The sequence below is a fragment of the Peromyscus californicus genome, unplaced genomic scaffold (assembly GCF_007827085.1).
Source record: "Peromyscus californicus insignis strain IS unplaced genomic scaffold, ASM782708v3 Scaffold_15__1_contigs__length_86483966, whole genome shotgun sequence".
In the NCBI taxonomy this organism is placed as follows: domain Eukaryota; kingdom Metazoa; phylum Chordata; class Mammalia; order Rodentia; family Cricetidae; genus Peromyscus; species Peromyscus californicus.
This window is the reverse complement of record NW_026294447.1, coordinates 82,320,013-82,334,230: the sequence shown is the minus strand read 5'-3', so window position 1 is coordinate 82,334,230 and position 14,218 is coordinate 82,320,013. Positions and strand designations below refer to the sequence as shown.

General features: G+C 39.3%; 1 protein-coding gene and 1 pseudogene across 1 annotated transcript in view; both read left to right on the top strand.

Annotated features, from left to right (window-relative positions):
- The window catches only part of Mnat1 (MNAT1 component of CDK activating kinase), a 167,282-nt gene that overhangs the window by 99,073 nt on the left and 53,991 nt on the right, over nucleotides 1-14,218 (top strand). The window lies entirely within an intron of this gene.
- Nucleotides 825-2,209, top strand: LOC128111233 (geranylgeranyl transferase type-2 subunit beta-like; annotated as a pseudogene).

Below are 14,218 nucleotides of genomic sequence, written 5' to 3'. Positions count from 1 at the left end.
AGGAGGAGAAGAGGGCACCAGGGACCAGTCACCCAGCTACACAGCAAGACAAGGAGTAAGAAGTAATGAGAGGTATACAGAAGTAAGAAAAGGGAAAAGCCCAGAGGCAAAAGGTAGACAGGTTAATGTAAGAAAACCTGGCTAGCAACAAGCCAAGCTAAGGCTGGGCATTTATAAGTAATAATAAGACTCCATGTATGATTTATTTGGGAGCTGGTTGGCGGGTTCCCCAAAGAGTAAAGAGTAACAAACAACCAACAACATCTGTAAAATGATATTTTTAATTTCCATATTACTAATTTTAGTTTAGAGATTATAGGCATAGATATAATTACAATTTCTGGTACAAGGCCTGTGTTCCTTGAAATGGCAAGTGGTGTTGTACACTTTTTCTTGGCTATTTCACATTCTAGAAAAGTTCCACTACCCTTTTCTAACAGGTTATCCACCTAGTTCCTTGTGTCCTACATAGCAGTGAATTGTACCTTTCTTACAGGGGCATTTGAGTTGAGAGAGGGAAGTAGTGGAGAGTAATTATGGTCTTCTTTTATTCTATCTTAATGGTACAAGCAAGAGAACCTCATCCCCCATTTATAGAAAATAGAGTTGCGATGGCCATAAGGACTTAAGTGTCACATTGGATGGATTCAGATTCTGGTCCTGTGAGTTAATGCCTGCGGGACTTGGACAGATAACTTTGGTCATCTTTAGAATATACATTGCAATGTCATATTTACAGGACTAAATTAAGGTAGTGAAGTGCTCAGAGAGGATCATTTGAATAGTCTTAGATGTTAATTACAAGGTAAACTGTTTCCCATATTTAACTGTTTTTACATAAAGATTAACTTTTTCAAAACTTACAACAAAGATATCAAAGCAGAGTGAGTAAGTGAATAACCCCATGCATAAGATCAATCTTACACTTGAATATAGTAGGCCTTTTTTGGTGTTTGGGCATGGGCATACCGCAGAAGGATATCATCAGGTCAGATGCACTTGACAACCTGTTACTGGAGAACCATGCTGATTATATTGCCTCTTGTGACTCAAAGAAAGATGATTATGAATACATGAATGTATTTGGGAATGAGTGGTATCTAGGGCTTGACAGCGATGTATCTCATGGGGCAGCTTCATCTCATGAACAGAGAGGAAATACTGGCCTTTATCAAGTCATGTCAACATGAGTGTTTGTGTGTGTGTGTGGGGGGGGGTAAGCATTGGACACGATCCTCATCTGCATGCTCTTACTGTTGTCCAGATTCTGACTCTATATGATAGTGTTACTGTTACTGGCATAAATAAAGTGGAATGTGTTCAAAGTCTACAGAAAGAAAACAGTTCTTTTGCTGGAGATATTTGAGGAGAAATGGATAGAAGATTCTCATTTTCTGTGGTGGCAACTTTGGCTCTCTTGGGCAAACTTGACGCTATCAATGTGAGAAAGAAGGGTGATTGACTTTGTTTTGTCCTATATGAACTTTGATGATGCACTTGAGAGTGGACTGGGCTCTGAATCTCATGCTGGACAGATCTAATGTTGCTCAGGATTCCTGGTGATAACTAGTCAGTTGTACCAAGTGAATTTTGATTTATTTGGTTGGTGGTTTTGTTTTTTTTTGTTTTTTTTTTTTTATTTTTGGTTTTTCGAGACAGGGTTTCTCTGTGTAGCTTTGCGCCTTTCCTGGAACTCGCTTTGGAGACCAGGCTGGCCTCGAACTCACAGAGATCCGCCTGGCTCTGCCTCCCGAGTGCTGGGATTAAAGGCGTGCGCCACCACCGCCCGGCTGGTTGGTGGTTTTATGAATGACAGTTGACCTCAGGTTGACTTAATGGAAGACTGGAGAAGTTACCAGCTGTATGCTATTGGTGGCGGGTTTTGGCCTCCCTAAAGATAACTGGAAGCTTCATTGGATTGGTAGAGAAAGGCTGAGCAGTTTCATGTTAGTGTCTCATGATGAAGAGATTGGAGGTTTTGCAGACAGGCCAGGAGGTGTGGTGGATCCTCTTCATACCATATTTGGCTTTGCTGTGTTGGAGGATTAAAGCTGTTATACTGCCTTTTGAGTGCCTGAAGAAGTGTTTCAGAGGGTAATAGTATAAACCTCTGAGCTAGATTCAAAGATGGGACAGATGCTTAGTGTATGCTGCTGTAATCCGAATATTGATGTATGTGAAGTGCTTATCAAACCTAGAGGTGATTCCTGTTAATATTTTGTATATCATGCTAACTTAGTGATAAAGTCTGAAATTATGCATATTGTAAAATACCTATTTAGATCTTCTTCAGTGTTCTGGTCTGTACTTGAAGTTTGTTTCCGATATCTCCATAACAGCAAACTTAAGACCTAGTGTTTCACTGATGCCTCCCCATGTCCTGTTGACCTGTAATAATGTGATGGAAAATGATTTCTGCTAACAGAGTGCTAACTGATACAAGTTAAAATCATAATTTAAGTAAAAGATGCACAAAATTAAAAAACAAATACAAAAACACCAAAACTTGGATACAGAATCTGCCAGAATTTTCAGCCTTTTAGAGAGATGAGGGGAAGAAGAACCATTTGCTCTAAGTTGTAAATAGGCTAACTGTAAATGTCAGTCTTTTATAAACTATTAATGAGTTTATAAGTCATTAAAAAGATGGTATAAATAATAATCACATTTTATAGATAATTAGAATTCTAAGAGTAATTCTCTTCCTTTTTAATATGTTGTGGGACTTTCTGCTAAGCAGATATGGTCTGGTTAAATGCATAATGAGACAGACATCGGTCTGATAGTCCATTGGAATTGCTGGAAACAAAAACATGAATCAAACTATGTCGAAACGTCGGGTGAACTCGGGCTTCAGAAGCAGCCTCGGTTCACTATAGTTCAAGAAGCTGCATAAGCACTTGCTCTCTTGTCCTTTGTGTGACAGTGGTGAGGGATGCCAGCCAGTGCAGGGACACGTGTGTCTGTCGTAAAAGTCACGTCTCACGAGACAGGAAGTCTAGGTCCGCTTTTGTGAGACACTGTGGTTTTACACCTTCACCAGATATGGAGAGAGGTTTGTCTGTGCCACATAGATTTTTGTCTCTGACTGTTGAGGGGATTTTGTTTGGTTTTGTAGACTGGTGTTTTTGATTGCCAGGCGCTGAGGTGTTAGTTTGTTTGGAGACCTAGAGGGACAATCTATAGACTGTTTTGGTGCTTTGTTGGTAGGTTGTGAGCATTTAGCCAAGCACAAGGATATTGAAGAGAGAATCAGAAATCGAGACATTAGTAAGATTGGGGACAATCTTTCCTGGCCTGACTAGATTTGGGAGTCCCTGAGTGTCCTTATTTGTAGGCCCGAGTTAACCCTGGGTTTCTGTGCTCTTCCAAGCTTCCTCACAGGGTGTCTGGTCATGCTCTAAGTCACTGTGAGGAAATGCTCGTGCTCCGTGTTTGTCTTTTCCTTTTTAATAGGAAATTATAAGGACGAAAAGTAGAAAGATAATCTCTGTTGACAATTAAAATGCACAAATATTAAGCAAGACATAAAATAAATTAACAATCATTCATCTGTTTAAAAACAACTACTTCGTTTACACTGGGCGGTGGTGGCGCACGCCTTTAATCCCAGCACTCGGGAGGCAGAGCCAGGTGGATCTCTGTGAGTTCAAGGCCAGCCTGGGCTACAGAGTGAGGTCCAGGAAAGGCGCAAAGCTACACAGAGAAACCTTGTCTGGAAAAAAAACAAAAAATTATTTTACAAATGCCGTTTTAAAAACAATAATGAAATAACAAAATCCATATTTTTTTTAAGTAAACCATACAATTGGATTTCTTCCTCTAATACCTTACTGAAGTCAGGAAGTTTTTATTACGGTAGATTCAGGTTGTGGCTCAAGATCAGGGAGCAGAATAGGATTCATAGTGGCAGGAGAGGGTGTTTCTTCTTGGGATTTAGTAGTATCTTCTTGTGGAGACATAGAGTACCTGGGAAAGGCACTAGATGCTAGATGGGAATACAAAGGGACAAAGGGCCAAATGAAAAAAAAAATCTAAAGGTGAATTTTAAAGCTTTGCCTAAGGGCCAACTATGTGCCCAGGAAAGAGAGAGTAAAGTTTTCTTCGATTTCCTCCTATATTGTTCCCAGAGCCTGACTAAATTAAAGATAATTAATGTGCTTTATATGTTGTCAGTCTGCGATTGCACCGTCATCAATAATGCTCTTTCTACAGGAAGATGTTTTGAGTTGTCATTTAATTATAAACAGATTCCTTTCCTCCCCACTCTGTTTTTTGCCTTTTTTGGGAGGAGGGATGATAGACTTTTGCTGTGTTGCCCAGGCTGTCTAGGAGCTCAGTATGAAGTCCAGACTGGCTTTGAACTGTTGATCCTCTCACCTCGTCTCCACACTGAAGCAGGCTACAAGCAGAGTCTGTCAGGGTTTCATTTGACGTGTTGATGGTTGCCTGTTGTGGTGGGATATTGAATGACATGGAGGTGGTCGGAAGGATCCTCCTCCTCCTCCTCCTCATGATGTAGACGATGCAGCAGTGATAATAAAGGACATTTTCTAGGCACATTGACACTGCTGAATCATATTTTGATTTCTTAAATATTTTTATAAGCAAACTGATACTTAGAAAAAAAATCCCTGTTCATCTTTGTTCACAGCATATAGTTCAAGATAAAGGATGACCCCTCTCCCATCTCTGTCTCTGTGCCTCTGCCTCTGTCTGTCTGTCTGTCCCTGTTTCTCTGCCTCTGTCTCTACCACTCTCTGTCTCTCTCCCTCCTTCTTTCTCTGTCTCCCTCTCTCTGTGTCTCTTTCTCTCTTTCTCTCTGTCTCCCCACTCCCTCTCCCTCTTCTGTCCCTCTCCCTCTCTCTCTCCCTTCTCTCTCGGTGTTCTGGTACATTCACACACATGTGTACTTGTGGAAGTCAGAGGTAGACTCAGACATCTTCCTCTCCACCTCAGGTTTTGAGAGTCTGTCACTGAAATGCTTTCAGAAGACAATGAGTGGTGTAAGATTAAAACCAATAACAAAACAAACCTTACTTTCTTAAAGTACAGTTCCATAAGCATAGGTTTTTCTTAGTGATTTTGCTTTTACCTTGTTAAAGACAGCAAGGGATGTAATTATTCTAAGATCCGAATTAAAAGTAGTACTGTTTCTGAATACACACTAACAGACTAATTTTTACAACTTTTAGTATGTAAGCTTTATGTGCTAGCTTTTTTCCCAGTGCAAAGTGAATCTTAATATGCCCTGCAATTAGTGACAAATAAGAAACTTTGTAATTAAGAGATGATCTGTTTATTTAAGAGCTTTCAAAGGTTGTCAAAGATTATACTGGGCTATATGTGAAGAATTAATGTTGTGAAATAATGCCCCTCAGTGCCCCTTTTATAATAAATCTCAGCTGTGTGTTCTGCTCAAGGGCTCAGTGCCAAAAAGAACAGGTTCAACTTGTCCGTGAGGATTTGCACCACAGCAAAGCGTACAACTGCTTTGGGGAGGTCACAGTGGAGGTCACAGGTTTGTGCAGCGGAGTAAAAGGAGCTTAGAAGCACGGTAGAACCCAGTGTTGCTGGCTGTTTAAGAATCGGTGTGGACATCAAGCTTTAAGAGCATAGTTAGATCCTAAAAGTAAACACCGAATACAGTTCTCAGTGTGTCCCAAAGAGGCTAACGGAACTCCATCAGCACCTTGTCCAAGAATACTTTTAAAAATCTTCACAGTAATTTTATCCTAAGTTCCCTGATGCAGACAAATTGCTTCATTTGGTAGTTCTGAATGTGTAAAAACACAGTGTGCGGGGGTAGGAGTTTCTTATGGTTGTGGGCAGGGGAGTGTGGATGAGTTCCAATGCGAGATCAGATGTTATGAGAAGGTAAGAAGGTGTATGTCTGCATTAAATCCTGTTTCTCCTGATGATAAGATGATCAGTGGGGCCAAAATTTACCAGCAGCATGCTCGCTCGCTCGCTCGCTCCCTCGCTCTGTCTATATCTATCTATCTATCTATCTATCTATCTATCTATCTATCTATCTATCTATCTATCTATCTATCTATCCTCTATCTATTGTCTGTGGAGAGATGGTGAGAGCCAGGAAGCTTCGGGTTTAACCTAAGGATTCCAGAAAACCATAGAAGAAAATAAGTAGATGCAGAACCTACCTGAGCTGTGTTTTGCCTAAGGTTCTATCTGATTCCTGTCTCTTGTTTTGGTAACCATGTTTGTTTGCAGGGGTGATACAGCAGAGCAGCAGGCCGTGGTTGCTGTGGGTGGGAGATGAAGTGGTAATCTGGAGAATGTGCCTCAGCAAAGGCAGCTGACTGGCAGCAGCACCTGTCCGAGCAACTGCTCCTGTGGTAGGACTTAGCAGCGTTAAATACAAAGCTGCAAAACCGAGAGAGGCTTGAAAGTTAGCTTCTTCCTGGCCCTCTCGGTTACTGTTTTACTAAGTGTACCTCTCTTCACGGTACCTTTTTTTCTTTTTGATAAAAGGAAGACTATAGAATCAAATTAGTTTTTATCCCCCAAATTAAAACAAAAAGAAAAAAAAATACCTAGAGCAGACTATGTGACATTCTAGATGCTTTCGCGTATGTGGGACCAGCACGTCTACTGAGTGATAAGTGTGTTCTCGGATGAAAAGTCTAAAGGGCTGTGGCTGCTCTGTGCTGCTCTTCTGGTCCATAGAGTGGGCGTGCAGCACTGTCAAAGGCACAGTGAAATGCCGCAGAAAGAACTGCTTAGCTTAGTGCTCCTGGAAGGGAGTTATGTCAACATTGCTAAGAATTATTCCTTTTAGGTGAAATAGTCTTCCTGATCATATTTCAGAGTGTATACAATTTATAATGTTAAGAAAACAAGCCCTCAATTTGTGTGTTATTTGAAGAAGAAATTGTTTTTTCTTATTAAAAGACTGAACATCTAAGAAAACATATGTAAAAATTAGACTTCATATCTAAGGGCAAATGCAGTTTGCCTAAGTCCAAGTGCTTTTCAGAAATGGATTGTAAATATTTTCTGCAAATGACATTTTAGCAAACTAATATAACTTTCATTCAAAAAGAACCTATATATTGATATATAAATAAGTACTTATACTTTATGATGAATGGCTATAAATTCATATTATTGCATTTAGTTTGTTCATGTTGATAAATATTTGAAAGTAGGGTCACAGCATCACAATGCCTACCATTTCTTAAATATTTGCTACATGAGTTAAAATATTCCTATAATAGGTAAGTGCTTGGTACCTCTGGCAATGGACTGTTTAAAACCTGGGTAGGAGGTCTGTGGAGATGGCTCAGCAGTTAAGAGCACTGGCTGCTCTTACAGAGGACCTGGGTTCAGTTCCTAGCACCTACATGGTGGCTTGTAACTATCTGTATCCTTCAGTTCCAGAGGATCAAACACTCTCTCCTGGCCTCCATGGCCACCAGACATACACCCAGTGCACATTGAAACCAAACCAAACAAACAAACAAAAAAAAACCTTAAAGAATAACAACAACAAAAACCAGCTAGGCGGTGGTGGCGCACGCCTTTAATCCCAGCACTTGGGAGGCAGAGGTAGGTGGATCTCTGTGAGTTCGAGGCCAGCCTGGTCTACACAGCGAGATCCAGGACAGGCACCAAAAGTACACAGAGAAACCCTGTCTTGAAAAACCAAAAAACCAAAACCAAAACCAAAACAAAACAAAAACCCCCAAATGGATGGGGTATTAGTTATTTGTTTGGCTGCCACGATATGACACGTAACCCAAGAAATTTTTACAGTAGTTATTCATTCTGTAGTTCAAAGACCTCAACTAAACCAAGAGATTTACCATACACTATTTGGGAGGGTGAGGTAGAGGATTGGAGGGGCCATAATAAAACACCTGTCCATTCCTGAAATGAACATTCCCAGTATGTACCAAGCTCTGTATAGCTTTGTGTTATGTTTTCACTGAAATAGGGTTTTGTTTTGCTTACATAATAATGGAACATTTAGATAACTTTACATAAACCAAATTTATATTTTATTGTGATAAAAAATGTAGATATTTGTGTAAGTTATCATTATCATTGGTTAATTACTAGTTCATTTTTGGTACCAAGGTAAGAATTCTTTCTTAACAATTACTTTTATAGGGACTTAAAACAAATCAGTTAAACTGTTGTATGCCTAGAAAGCTGATTTTGGAATTTCTGGCAAACTGTTTTTCTTACAATCAACAGTCATTTTTAAGGAAACAAGTTTTGTCTCACCAGATAGTCTCCCTTGATGGTTTTCTTTTCTGGTCTTTTTATAGAAACAAACATGATTTGCCGGACGCTATGTCCTCTTGGCAACAAATTAGAGTCCAGCAGCAAGACAAGCATCGGAGAAAGACTGAATACCAGTTCTCTCAACACTGTTGTTTGTCAGTGCCCAAGGAAAAGCAAACCGAAAATAACAAAAACAAATAAATAAATTCCTTGGGTTTTACCCTCCCCTCCCTCCCTCCCTTCCTCCCCCATCCCCTTTGATACAAAGTCTTCTGTGTAGCTTGGACCTCCATAGTGCCAGGCTTACTGTGTGTGACCCCCCTACCGACTTCTGGAATGCTTAGATTATAGGTGGGCACCATCTAACCTTTTCACTTTTGAGTAAGTTTCTTTTTATTTTCAAAACTCTTTGCAGTAGTTTATCTTGTTATACCAACAAATGTCTAAAAGTAGAGTTGAAATATTATTACAGAACTTCTATGTAGTATTTGAACACTAGACGATGAGTTTTGCAAGTAGACATTGCAAATGAATTTGTATGACAAAGTACTTCCCCTATAGGAGGCAGATTGCAATGATGTTTCAGAGCTAATGTGCTAGAAACACTTTTTAAAAGTCTTGTCTTGGCCAAGAGAATATAATCTAGCTCTTTAGGATAGGACCATTCAATTGATAACAGTGAACAAGGCTTAAGCTCAGCTTGAGAATTTAGAAATTCTTTGATGGTTTGTAGCATATTTACAAAATATGAGCATTCTGCTGAGCTAGAAAACCAGGTGCTTTCTTAGTGTGTGCAGCATGAGGCCTCTTTTTTTTTTACTTTGCAAATACATTTTGAGAAGGAAATTTTCTGGGTTGGTGGCAAACATGTTTTGAAGGATAAAGAGGAATTATAAAGGCTTATTCTAGGAATATCATCATTAGAATGCTTTAAAAGTAATATTTTTCAAGTTATAGTCTACCCATTTTAAAACATTTGTCTTGTTTGATGATTTTAGTAGAGAATTGGGAAATACAGAAATGAGTTTTTTCCATTTGGGTGTTTCTTTAATATATGTGAATCAGACATCTATTAAATTGGAGGAAAATCCTGTTTATTTTTGTGATACATGGACAGGCAGTGGCTTGTTTCTGCTTAGTGGTCGTGGGTTCCTAACAGACCACCTTGCTCTCCCAGTCTTCCCCAACCGCATCATAGGCAATGTAAGGGAGACATAGGGAACTGCATTGTTTTCCCTCGGTTCATTCGACTCCAGGGGCAACACCAGCATGGTGCATGGTTCCCTTCTAGCCTTCAGACCTCCGCCCTGCATTCGTCCTCTGACAGTTACTGTCAATTTTGAAAAGTAATGGGAAAAAGTCATTTCTGTGTGCCTGTCAGAGATGGGGGATGAACTGTACCCACAACGAAATGATGTTTTACCAGGAAGTTATTACCATGCAGCTGTCTCAGTGATGACAGGCTGACATCACCCTGGAGTGACCGGAACAGCAAAGTACAGAAATTACTCTGCTTGTTCCTAAAATAAAGTGAAAATACCTGAGCTACCACAGAAATGTGACTCTAAATAAGCGATTTGTAGATAGTGCCAGGCACATTCTTTCAGTTCACTTGCTTCTTAAAACATTAAAAAATCCATACCAACACATGTATGCATATATACATGCACACATGTTTAATTTATTAGCACACTTACCAAAATAGAAATGACAGAAATACCGTATTTGATTTTCTCGCAGACTTCCTGTAGATCCTGGCTCTGGAAGTCGCCCTGGAACTGAGGTAACAGTGCCACAGAAGTGAACGGTTCACAGAAGTGAACGATTCACAGAAGTGAACGGTTCTGGGTCCCAGCTTCAGTAGCAGTACAGTGAACTGTTCAGAATTTGATAAATTTACCGTTGAGGAGGAGCTTGTTCTTGGAAACCTCCATTGTCCCTGTTCCTTCTGTGTTATTTAAATGGCCTAAAGAAATACAAGTAGAGACAATTTCTTTATGATTTGCTGAAATAAAAACTCTGCAAGGCAGAAGCTGAATTGCACGCACGCACACACACACACACACGATATATGTATAGGTGATGTCCATGAATGGTTGTGTGGGGGCATATGTGTGCCTGCACACATATATGTGTGTGTAAAGGTGTGCAGTTGATGTCAATCATCTTCCTTGATTACTCTCTACCTCACGCATTAGTCAAGGCTCTCAGTTGAACAACAGAGATATAATATGGATAATATATATCATTTATTACCCAGGTAAAACTATAGTTAATTTTTTTATAGATTTTTTACACATTTAAAAATTATTGCAATCATTATACATAATATTGTATTGATTTCTCTTCAAACAATTTAAATGGCCACATACTGTTTTATAATTTAACCAACAACTTACTTAAGATAACTCACATTTCAATATTGTTTCATTTTGTTTTTTCACAACATAGATTAAATTAAACTGTAACAAATAGACTTATCAATAAGAATTTATTGTGTCTCTGACGTTTTCTTAGGAATCCTTACAGGTGGAATTTCTACTCATTCTACTTAAAAGGTTTATTAAATTGCTTTTCATATCCATAAACGTTGTGTGACAGCATCTTGCTGTGGACTGCTGTCACATCAAACATGCTTTCTGTCTTGCCATTTGTTTCTCTGATGGAGAGAAGATGTTCCGGTATTGGCTTGAAGGGGTTTCTTTCTTACTATTTGCATTTCAAATTAGCATTGACATCCTTCTGGTTGTAGTTCAGGTTGTGTGTTCCGATCCAGTTTCATCTGGGCACTGTTTCTCCTGACTACCCTTCCCTGCTTAGGTTTTCTCACTGTCTGAAGGCACGGCACGTTGCTCTGGTAATTATACTGCTCTTCCCAGTGCATTGCACAGAGTCTTTATCCTTTGAATTCTAGTACAAGCTACACTGTTCTGTTCTTTCACTTACTGATTTTTCTATCCCTTTGATTCTCTCTTTTTAAAAGATTTCATTGTATCTATTCATTGTATGTGGTACTGTGCTAAATGAGTTTTCATCTAAGTATGGAATCTAAGTTGAGCATGCCCTTCCATGGTTTCCTTCCCACTCCTTACTGTCCTCCATCCTTGCTTTTGATCATCTGGATGGTGTCATTCCTCCTTGCACATCATATTTACATACATGATTTTATGTAAATACACATAAAATCTAGGAACCACAAATGATAGCAACCGTATGACATTTGTCGTCCTGAGACTGGCTCAGTTCATTTAAATGTCATTATCTTCATTTGTATCTCTTTTCCTGCAGATGACATACCCTGATTCTTTATGGCTGAAAATATTCCATTGTGCTTTTATATACTACCTTTTCTTTATCCATTCCTCTGTTAATAAGCACTTAGGTGGGTGCTATAACTTAGCTATTGCGAATGTGCTGCAATAAACAGTGTGCAGGCGTTTCTGGGCTTGTTGACGTAGAGTTTAGTTTAGTTAAATACTCAGGAGTAGTGTTGCTGGATCATATAGTAGATCTATTTTTAGTTTTTTTGAATCATCTTTATACCAATTTTCATAGTTCTGGACTAGTGTGTTCCCATCAACAGTTTTCTTATACAAGGGTTCTTTTTTTTCCATTTCTTGGCCAGCATTGTTATTTGTGTTCTTAAAGATTTATTTTATATATATATATATATATATATATGTATGTATGTATGTATATATATATATATGTATGTATGTATGTATGTATGTATGTATGTATGTCATATATATGTATGTAAATTGTGTATGTGTCCATGTGGGTATGTCTGTGTGAAGCAGGTGCCTGCAGAGGCCAGGAAGTCGTATCCCCTGGAGTTGGAGTACAGATGGTTGTGAGCTGTTGGGCATGGGTACTGCACTCTTTGCCTCTCAAAGAGTACACTTTAACTTCTGAGTATTTGTGTTCCTAATGATTGCCGTTCTAATGGGTGGGGTGGAAGCTCCCTGTGGTTTTAATGTATATTTCTCTTTTGACTAGTGAGCTTGAATAGTCTTTCATGTGTTTGCCATTCATTTTATTTCATCTTTTGAGAACTGCATGTTCATTTTATTTGCAGTTTATTGACTGGGTTATTTGAGTTTTTTGCTGAGACTGTAAGTTCCTTATATGCTGAAGTATTAACGCTCTGTCAAGTGTATGTATAGATAGCATATACTTCTATCCTACAGGCTGTCTTTCAGTCAGCAGAAGATTTTACTGAGGAGAAGATTTTTCAATTGCCTGGAGTTCCATTTGCCTGTTGTCGGCATTATTTCCTGAGTGATTAGAGTCCTCCCCAGCAGCCCTTACATATGCCTATATTTTACAGGCTTTCCTGCTGTTTTCTCTTAACTGTTTCAGAGTTTCAGGTCTTACACTGAGGTCCTTGTTCTTTGATTTTAGTGAAAAGCGAAAGGTAGGAATCTCATGGTTGGACGTGTGACTGTCCAGTTTTCTGGCCTCGATTTGTGAAGGAAGTTGTTTAGTGTTCACTGTGTATTTTGGGCACCCTTGTTAACAGTTAGGTCGTTGCAGCTGTGTGGGTTTATATTGGGGTCCTGTGGGCTATTCTGTTGATCTGTGTGTCTGGTTCTGAGCCTCCCATGTGCTCGTCTTGTTACCATGGCTCTGTAGTAAACCCTGGAGTTAGGGGTGGATACTTTCAGCATTGTTTGTTTTTCTCAGGCTGCTTTGCCTATCTGTGGTCTTTTGTGCTCCCACATGAATTTTAAGGTTTTGTTTTTCTGTTTCTATGAAGGATAGCATTGAGAGACTAGAGAGTTGGTTCAGTGATAAAAAGAACTTAATGCTCTTGCAGAGGACCAGAGTTCGGGTCCCAGCATCCATATCAGGCTGCTGTTCACAATCACCTGCAGCTCCAGCTCCAGGAGATCTGACACCCTCTTCTGGACTCCATGGACATCTGCATTCACATTTATGCAAACACATACATAACATGTAATAAATAGATAAAAATAAATCTTAAACAATACTAAACTTAAAACAAATGGTCTTGAAATTTTGATGGGAATTAAATTGAATATGTTGGATTGCTTTTGGTAATATAGCCATTTTGACAATGTTGATGCCCCCAGACCATGATCATGGGAGGTCTTTCCATTCGCTACTGTCTTCAATTGTCTCCTTCAGTGTTTTATTGTTTTTGTTGTAGAGGTCTTGTATTTCATTTCTTTGTTAAGTTCATCCTTCCTTCCTCCCTTCATTCTTTCCTCTCTCCCTCCCTTCCTTTCTTCCTTTTGACTTTCGAGGCAGGGTTTCTCTGTGTATGTAGCCTTGGCTGTCCTGGAACTCACTCTGTAGACCAAGCTGGCCTCAAACTCAGAGATCACCTGCTTCTGCCTCCTGTGCACCACCACTGCCCGGCTCTTTCTTTCTTGTTTTGAAACAACTGTGAATGAAGTTATTTTCCAGATTTCCTTGTTGGCATGTTACTGGTATATAGAAAAGCTGCTGATTCTTGTATGTTAATTTTATATCCTGCCACTTTAAAGTGTCTATCAGATCTATGAGTTTTCTGGAAGGGTCCTCAGGATCTTTTTTTGTGCATAAAGTGGTATCTGCAAATAAGGATACTTTATCTTCATCCTCTCCTGTTTTTGTCTCTTTGATTTCCTTGTTTTGTTGCTCGATCCAGACTTTGAAGCGTGATACTGAGTAATTGTGGAAAAAGTGGACACCCTTGTCTTGTTTCTGATTTTAGTAGAAATGTCTTGGGTTTTTCCACTTTCAGTATAATGTTGGGTATAGGTTTGTCATATGCAGCCTCTACTGTGTTGAGATGTGTTCCCCATGTTTCTTATGTCTTTAGGACTTTTATCATGAAGGCATGTTGAACCCTGTCAGGATGCTTGCTGATATCTATTGAGATAATACTGTGGTTTCTGTCCTGGAGTCCATTTATGTGGTACTTATTTGTATATGCCGATTCATCCCTGTGTCTATG